Source organism: Heterocephalus glaber, unplaced genomic scaffold, assembly GCF_053883595.1.
Source record: "Heterocephalus glaber isolate CG9 unplaced genomic scaffold, H.glaber_assembly_v1.0 deba00001572, whole genome shotgun sequence".
Lineage (NCBI taxonomy): Eukaryota > Metazoa > Chordata > Mammalia > Rodentia > Bathyergidae > Heterocephalus > Heterocephalus glaber.
The window spans coordinates 22,963,680-22,972,831 of NW_028258357.1; positions in this window are offsets into that span (position 1 = coordinate 22,963,680).

Sequence of the window (9,152 nt, forward strand, 5' to 3'; positions counted from 1 at the left end):
AAAGTGTGGCTTGTTTGGGGGTCAGTACCCAGAACAGAGCCTGACACGTGCAGTCACATGGCAGTTGAATGAATGGCGGGGGCCGCTGGCCACGAAAGTGTCCGAGTCAGGAGGAGGAGGAGGCGTGGCTGCTGTGGGCCGAAGAGTCTCCAGATGCTGTAACCGCTAGCACCTGCGAGTGCGACCTTACTGGGAAACGAGGTCATTGAGGTTGCCCCATCCAATTTGATGTCCTTAGATAAGGGGGAAATTTGAACACCGCACCAGAAGTGCACACAAGGAGAAGCCACGTGAAGATCAAAGCCAAGCAATCGCAGGCGCTGGAGAGGCCCGGAACGCATCCTTCCTAAGAACCGCGGAGGGAGCGGGGCCTGCTGACCCTGAGGAGGACTTCCGGCCTCCAGAGCCCTGAGACAATAAACACCTGTTCTCCTGTTCTGGGTGCATTCTGTGTGGCAGCCCTAGCAAATTAACACCAAGTAAGCTAGGGAGCTGATAATGGTCTTTTCTACTTCCGCTTCTGTTGCCGTGGGAAATGCATATCATCCTCAGTTTCTGTTAAAACATTTAAAACTTCACATCTGAGGACCCTTTGTTCAAATTGAGGTATTGAAGGAACGCTGTTTCTTTTTACTGTTGATGATAAACTGGGGGCTGTCACCATCTGACCCGCTCACCACTCGTGCAGCCTCGCCTCTCTGGAATTGCATCAGACCCAGGCCCTGTGGTTGTGATTTCAAAAATACTGTGTTTATGTTTCATTCTAAAGAGTTTAACGTAAGCAGATTGTGTCTAAGGACAGAGGCGGGCTGTTCTTAAGCATCCAGATGAAATGATTGGAGCATTTGTGGATTGTTCGTTCAACAGAGATGGAGTTTTTAAACTGACATTTGTGTGGGAGTGTTTGTGCAAATTTCATGTAAACATAAAAGTACTAATTTATTATAAGTGTCACTTCCATCAGCTGTGTATTCCTCAGCTACCAAAGTGTTTTCGTGACACATAGATGGTTACTTTACTATATCTGGATTTTTTTAAGGTTAGGAGTGCCACTTGGTAATGGCTATGGCATATTAAGCATTTACTTTGTGTTAGGCTCTTTATAATTCTTTTATGGGGGAGTTTGTTATTTCACAATCTATGCACACTTCACTGATAAGAAACTAAAACTAAGGAACACAGATAGGTAGTAAAGCCAGATGAGAAACTGAAACTATTTCTTAATCCAAAACTTCTTTACGTCTGCTGTCCATCACCAACACCCCGATTCTTTCTTGAGCGTTGTAGAGAATCACCTGTGAAATTCTGGTTGGCTCTGATATCAGGGAGCAATAGGAAGACTATGGAGCTAAGAGGAAGGAACTGGCTTATGTCTCAGCTGGCCATTATTAGCTGCCAATCGTCATGGATTGTGTTACGGATTAGCTCTAATATGTCCCCTAGCAGTGTCCTGCACTCAGAGGTGGAGTGTGCGGACCTGCCTGGGTCATGGGGACGCTATACTCGTTGACGGATTAATTCACTGTATTAGTCACTTTCCCATCCTGGACAGGACACCCAACTCACAGGCAGATAGGTTTATTTAGGTTCCGTTTTCAGAGAATTCAGTCTATGATTGGTTGATTCCAAGGCAGGATGGCATGGTAGAAGGGCCTGGTGGAGGAAAGCTGCTCATGTCAGCCAGGAAGCAAAGAAAGAGAGGAGGAGCCAAGCACAAGAATACCCCTTGCTGGGCCATGCCCATGACTCATCTCCAACCAGACCCCACCTCCTAACAACAAGTCAGCTATAGCTGCCCATGATCCAATCACCTTCCAAACACACGAGACATTCGGAGGACATTGTAGATCTAAACCATAATGTCCCTTGATGAATTCATGGCTGGATGTAGTCAGGAGGTGGAGCCTAGTAGGAGGTGGATCACTAGGACATAACCTGGAGGGTGCATTCTTGTCCTGGCCTGCTCCCTTCTCTCTCTGCTTCCTGGCTGACATGGGTACAGCAGCTTTCCTCTGCCATGCCCTCTGCCTTACCATGTCTGTCTTGGAGCCAACAAACCATGGACTGAATCCTCTGAAAACCGTGAGCCAAGTTAAACCTCTCCTTTAAATTGTGGTGCTGGGTGTTGTGTCCAGCAATGGGGAGGTAACTAATACAGCCTGGATGTGGTTTGTCCTCCAAGGGTTCATGTGTTGGAGGTGTGTCCCTCAATGTGGTGACCTGAGAGGCCATGGGACCTTTTGAGGGAAGCTCTAGTGGAAGTTCTTAGATCACTTCTGAGGCACTGCCCTTGGAAGGGACTATGTGACTCCCGTCCACCTCTGGTTTCTTACCTTTGCTCCCGCCACACATCTGCTGTCTGGAGTTCAGCCTTCACCACACACCAAACGAATGGGGCTGCTGATCTTGGACGTTCAGCCTCCAAAGCTGTGAGATACATTTCAAACCTCTCTTCTTTATAAGTTTATCTACCTTCAAAATTTTGTTATAGTAATGAAAAACAGACAAATACAATGATCTCAACCAAGTGACTTAAGTTTTCTTGGCATGATTCATTGATAAGATGAAGGGAGTAAACTAGGTCATTTCTAAATTTTCTATGCTATTTAAAAATTCTCAGCACACAGCTGTGCCCTGTGCTCAAAATATCTAAGCATTAGAATCCTTTTAAAAATGTTAAAATGTTCTTTTAACTGCCATCCATGTTAGAAAAATCAATATCACTTTTATTTAATCTGCACCCATGATAAAAGTATGTCAGCCTCTAAGCTGGAACCCCGTTTTCCCTGGATCCTGTCTTACAGAGGTGTTTTTGGCACATGTTATCAACACACAGATCATGAAACAGGTGACCCACTTTGCTTATTCAGTCTTGATATGAATGTTGGCTGAGTAGCTCTCAAACTGGAGTCTTTGGGGGGACTGAATTTAAATATGTCAAAGGATAATTATTTTTTAAGCTAAGTCAGTGGCTCGTCTGAATATATAATGAACACATGTCAAAGATTTCACCTAGCTCATTAGCAAGGAAACCCATGAGATGTCACGAGGGTTACAAGGAGACCCCTAAGAGCAGCTGTGTATGAAGGCCACGCTACTCTGGTCCATCCTCTGTTGAAACTCCTGTTGAAATTTGGTCCCCAGTGTAACAGCGCTGAGAGGTTCTTGGCCTTTGAGGGTAAATAGGTCATTAGGGCTGCGTGCTTGGGAAGGGATTGATGCAGTTCCCCCAAGAGTGAGTCAGTTATCTCAAGAGTGGGTTGGTGCTCTCATGTTCTGTCTCCACCTGTGTCCATGCCTGCAGTTTTCACACACACTGCACTATGTGATGCTGTCTGTGAGGTTATCACCCAGCACGACCCCCATCAGATATGGCTGCCTGATCTTGAACTTCCTGCTCCAGAACCATGAGCTAAAAACCTCTTTTCTTTATACATTACCCAGTCTCAGGTTAGGACTAGGACCAGCCATCAGGAATGTTAAAATCAATCTGCTTAATATATGCAGAGCTGGCTTCTTTCATGGAGGAGTGAAGGAAGGGAAATCAATTCCACTTTCACAGGAAAACATTCAGTTGCATTGCTATCAGTTGTCTGCATTTAGAGTTGTAAAATAGCTCACAGGCAGTGATCAGCAGAAAATAGTCTAAAGAACACACTGTATAAGAGATCCAGTATCCCCCCACTTTTATTTTGTCCATTTTGAAAACATTCACAATTTTTGCCACCATCTCAAAGAGATCTTCCATTTCTGAAAAAAGAGTCCCTTTTTCTCTACCATAATTCGCATTTCTTTTCATCGTGTCACTCGTTCATATCTGTGTCTTTTTTGTTGTTTACTTGAGAGTTGTCAGTCAATCTCACCCCAAATGTGAGGTCCAGGAGGGCAGAGATTTTTGTCTGTCATGCTCTTTATTATATCATTACCAACCGCCATAGTGCCACATTCTCAACGTTCAATCAACCCTAAAGACTGTGGTAACCCCGACTTACTACAGTTAACATGACATTTCATTTGCGCACCAGTTACCCATGTATTGCCCCAGCTCCAGCTTCTGCTTTGTCCTGTGCTAGTGGAACTGGATTTATCCTTTGCCAGGGGCATGGGGTTACATGTTGTCGGTAGAGGGCACTGGGGGGAAACTGCAGGTTTCTCTCTCTAGTTCTGGGGTGCCTCTATTTCCCTCTTTTGGGTCCTACTCCACTGCTGGGGAAGGGACATGTGACAAACTCACCTGTATGGAGTTTCAGGGGTGTTCCTGTGGGCGGTTCCCAGTGGGTCTTCAGGCAGCAGGGCCATTGATTACCTGCCTCAGCCCACTGCTTTCTGGGAAGGTTTCCCGTGGCCATCCCCAGCCATCGCTTTCTGTTCACCAGGTATGGCCTCGTGACCCGAGAATAGCTCTGGCCCGGGGCAGCCCAGCTGGCTTCCTCCTTCCAAGGGCCTGTGGGGCACATCTCTTCCCGAGAACCTAAGTCCCGCCCTGAGAGGAGATCCCTGGCACCCTCACCCCCAAGTGTCCTTCCTTAGGGATCCCTCCATCTTGAGGTTTTCTGTAGAGTTCCTTTTGTCTCTTCTTAATCACCCGCTATAATTCATATTTTTGGCAACACTGGGACTTGAACTCAGGGCCTTCATACTGAACCCACCCCTTTTTATTTTTATTAGTTTTTAATTGATTTTAAAAAAAAATTCAGTGTCTCACTAAGTCTTTCAATTGTCTAGGCTGGGCTCAAACTTGCAATCCTCTTGCCCCAGCCTCCATCAGTGCTAGCATGCACCACCGAGTAATTAATTCTTTTTATTAACTATTCCATAGTTGATTGAATGAATAACTTCTGTCTCCTGTTGAGAGACTGATGCAATCCATGACCGAACCAGTCCACAAGGGTGTACTTGTGGGCAGTTTTCTTGCTTGTTCTCATTCTTTTCCTTAGCTCAGTGCATTTAGAAAGTGTAAACAGTCACAAATGTGGTAATACAGTATTGTGAAATATTAGCCAGTATTTTGTCCGCATGGGTCTTTTTTGACCTGTGACCATCCCTGTGCAGGTCACTGGGTGTGAGTCCCGTTACCTCAGTGGGCAGCTGGAGGACAAAGGCAGTCCCGCGACTTCTTCCAAATTCCAGAGCCTCCTTGGTCCAGATGTAAATCTGGAAAGAGCTGTTGCTTCCCACACCTTCAGCCAGCCAGCACCCACACAGATCTCCACGCTGGGCTGGGATCTGAAGCTAAAGGAGAGGTTTGGAGAGTGTTCTCCAAAGCAAGAAGCTGGTAACTTCCCTCCCTTATCGAGGGATGGCTCCAGATACTGAGACAAGCTTTGATGAGTCTGAGGGTACAACAGAGTGGGCCAACCTGTCAGGAACCAGAAGGCGGGGTCACAGGGAACGCCTGCCCCTTTGCCCCTTTATGGCCCAGCACAAAAGCCAGTGGCTGCTACCAGGCAGAGGGCCTGGGAAGCCCTGCCAAGCCCCCTGCATGATAAAAGAACAAATGTGGTTTTTCTAGTCCTGTCCCGTAGAAGGCTGTGAGAGCTGAACACGCAACTCTGCTAACCAGGGGTTATGCAAAGGCAACAGCGTGATGCAGAGTGTCACAATAGGGCATGACAGGGGCCAGACGGGACCTGTGGCTCAGCCTGGAGAGATGGCAGATGAGGAGCGGGCAGGGCCATAGAGCAGTTGGCAGTGTGAACAGCTGTCCCTTAGCGTCTCGGACACAGCCACTACCCTGCAGAGCAGGGGAAAGGAGCTGTCTCTCAGATTTCATTGAATCTAAACCCAAGGTGATAGGAAAAGTTCCTAAAGTGATGGAGAAGACCTGGAATTGACCGGTTTTCAGCCAATAAGAAACGTTGGCCTGACGATAGAAACCAAAGTTAGGTGTAGAAAAATGACAGCAGCTCCTTTTGGACTCTGATTTGTGAACTGAATAATTCTGTGCTTGCTGCAAAGTCCAGCCAAGTATTGTGAAAACTTCAAAGACCTTACACAAGCTCTGGGCCCTGCGCTCTGGCTGGCCTCCCAGCCCTCCCCACCTGCCCATCTCTCTGCCTTCAGCTCGTCCAGCTGTTCCTTACACCTCACCATCCCCAAGCAAGCCAGGAGTGCCCCTGCCTCAGCCAGCTTGCATGGGCCATTTTGGGAGCTTTCCCAAGATGCTCTCGTACTCCTCCAGCCTTGCCTTTGGGCGTCTGCCCAGGGACCCCTTCCTCGGAAGCCCTGCCATCTTCATTCTTTAGCCCTTTCTCACCCTGATTAGTGCCACACGTCATATCACACATATATTTGGTCACATGTGTCTCCCTGCTAGGATATGCCCTCACTACTTATTAAGTAATTCAGTGAATACCCAGAATACTCTTCATAATACCCCAGGTCATTTGAATCCTTAATATGTGCCAGGCACAAAACTATTAGGCATTTTGCTAACGTACGCTCACATGTGTTGTTTTTAATTTTCACAATAGCTACATGAGCTATAAATTATTATTCCTATTTAATAGATGAGAAAGCCAAGGCTCTGAGTAGTCACGTTTGCATAGTTTCTTGAAGTAGAGAGACAGTAAACAAAGCTGAGGTCTCCCACCTCCACTCAATTGCCTCCACACCCCAGGCTTTAGAGCTCGTTAGAGAGCTGCAGGCCAGGGGTGGCCAGTGCTCAGGGGAAGGCGGAGCGATCCTGGCTCCCAACAGCGCAGGAGGCTTTTTTAGAAAGTTGTGTTTACCGTAGACAAAGGGGAAAAATTTTAAAGGAACAAAGGAAAGGATTCTAAAGGAAAAGAGGGTTGTGGAACACATGACAACATGCCTATGACAGTGTATATAAGTGTATGGCAACGTCCAGGATAAGTGGGAGACCTAGTGATGGGTGACAGAGCCTGGGTGCCGCGCTTTGTCACAGCTGTGGCATGGGCACTGCCTGTCGGAAGCAAGGAGGGAACGCGAGGAAGGCTCTGAGTGGCGCTGCGCGTCCTCAGGAACACGGGCGCTGCGGACGTGCTCGGGTCCCGGGACTTGGGCCTTCGGCGAGGGAGGGATAAACCAGCCGCTCTTGGCGGTGGTGTCAGATGGGAGCCCCAGAGAGGGCCAGGGTGCAGAGCCAGGTTAGCAGCAGCTTCCTGTGTTGGCCAAAGCCACGAAAGAGCAGGGAGGAGCTCCTGAGAGAAAACACACCTAGCCAGCAGGTGTCACGAGCTCAGGCACAGCAGGAAAGAATGACCCTTCTGTCCTCAGAGCTAGATTTTTAAGTAAGAATGGTTGGTGGGCAAAACCAAGAAGCAAGTGAGAGAAGCAACGTATATAACACTGTGAGAACCGGCACTGCCTAACTGGCCACCTTCCCCTGTAACCTCTCAGAAACTCATTAGCAAAGAAGTTGCCAGGTGCCGCTTCTGCCACCTGGAGGCCGGCGAACGAAGTACAAGAAATCCCGTAAGAATCCATGTAGAGCTTCAGAAAAATCTCCCTTCTAAAAAGATGCAATTAAAATGAGGATTATAAAAAAAAAAAATTAGTTGGAACAAGCTACTTAAAATGCATGCAACTATATAACCACACACTAACAAAAATAATCCTACTACAATAATAGCACTTTTAAAAAGACAAGTTTAGTTCCCACTAAAGAAAAAAGAAATTAAACATAAGGATTTACATTTAAAAAGCAACGTTAGTTTGATACAAATGCCATGACCATTCTAAACAGTACCGTACTCCTCTGTACCTTTCTATGTTCAGCTGGGTGTGTCTACCTTGCAATTCAGCTGGTGTAATTAGTGGAACAAATAGGAACAAGCTTTGTGGAACAGAACATTAATGTGTTGCATAACATGTATGTGAATCATTGCAGCTTTCACCTTTCATTGACGTCATTTCAATTAACCAATCATGGATAAGCTAATTTGCATGTCAGAAATTGCATTGACCAATCCTAAATAAGCTAACATGTGTGCAGGAGCACCTGCTACAGTGGCAGAGCCCGTAAGTTATCTTCTGTGGCAGCACTCAGGAGATCCCCACCTACACCCCTCCCTGTTTCCTCCAGGCTTTGCAACATAATTCCACCTCAGGCAAGTCTTTATCATTCTTACTTAGCCGATATGAATCTCAGGCCACAAAACCAGACATGCAGGAAAAGTATTTTCTCCAATCAACTTAACTTCTTGGACTGGGTATTTAGCTCAGTGGTTCCACCACCTGCTTCAATTTAACTTCTTGAGCCATGCCTGTATTCTTCCAGGTTGGCCGTCCTGGAGCTTCCCTCCCACTCCCCAGGACCCGCTTGAAGGTGGTGTGGCCGTCCGCAGTACTACTTTGGGCCCCTCCTTGTGAACCTGTTGGCCGCTGCAGAGACAGCCGTTGTGTCAGCCAAACTGTCCTTGCAGAGCTGTGTGAGAGCCACCGATTTCGTGTCCAAACAACACCCAATGACAGTTTGCCTTCATTGCTTTTTGCTGCTCAGATTTCCCCCAATCCTGGCCATATTGCCACCTCCCAAGGCCAGTGCTCTGCCTCTCTGGGGACCTGGCATGTCCTGGTCTGATGTCACTAAGAAGTTTGGGGACCTGTTCCTCTCTGTTGCTGGGACAGCTTTTTAAATCTATGATAATCTGAATCCCATTTCTTGCTTCTTCTGTCTTCCCATCTTCCTCTTCCTCTTGAAGTTAAGAAACTTTTGGTTGTAAGCTACAGAAATATAGCTCAAACTCACTAAAAAGAAAGTGTATTTACTCAAATGGCTGAAAAATCTAGAAGTACAGCTTGTTTCAGGCAGGGATTGATCTGGCCAATCAAAAAAAAAATCTTTGCAATATGTTCCTGTACTCCAGGGCATGTGCTGAGCGGGTTCAGGGGTGAGCAATGGGTCCTCTGGCCCCCAGTCGAGCTACCACATGGTAAAGAGACAGTCCTCCCAACACCTGCCCACATTGCATATTCATGAGCAATTGGGAATTGTTGCTATTTTAAGCCACTCAATTTTGTAGTGATTTGTTATACAGCAATGGCTAAGGGATCACCACCTGTGAGCTTAAAAGAAATCCTGGTATTAATTGATAAATGCAAGATTAATGCTAATGAAACATTTTTAAATAAAAAACATGAATAGGTACATATCTTGAAATTAAATAACATCGGTCTTGCTCTGAACC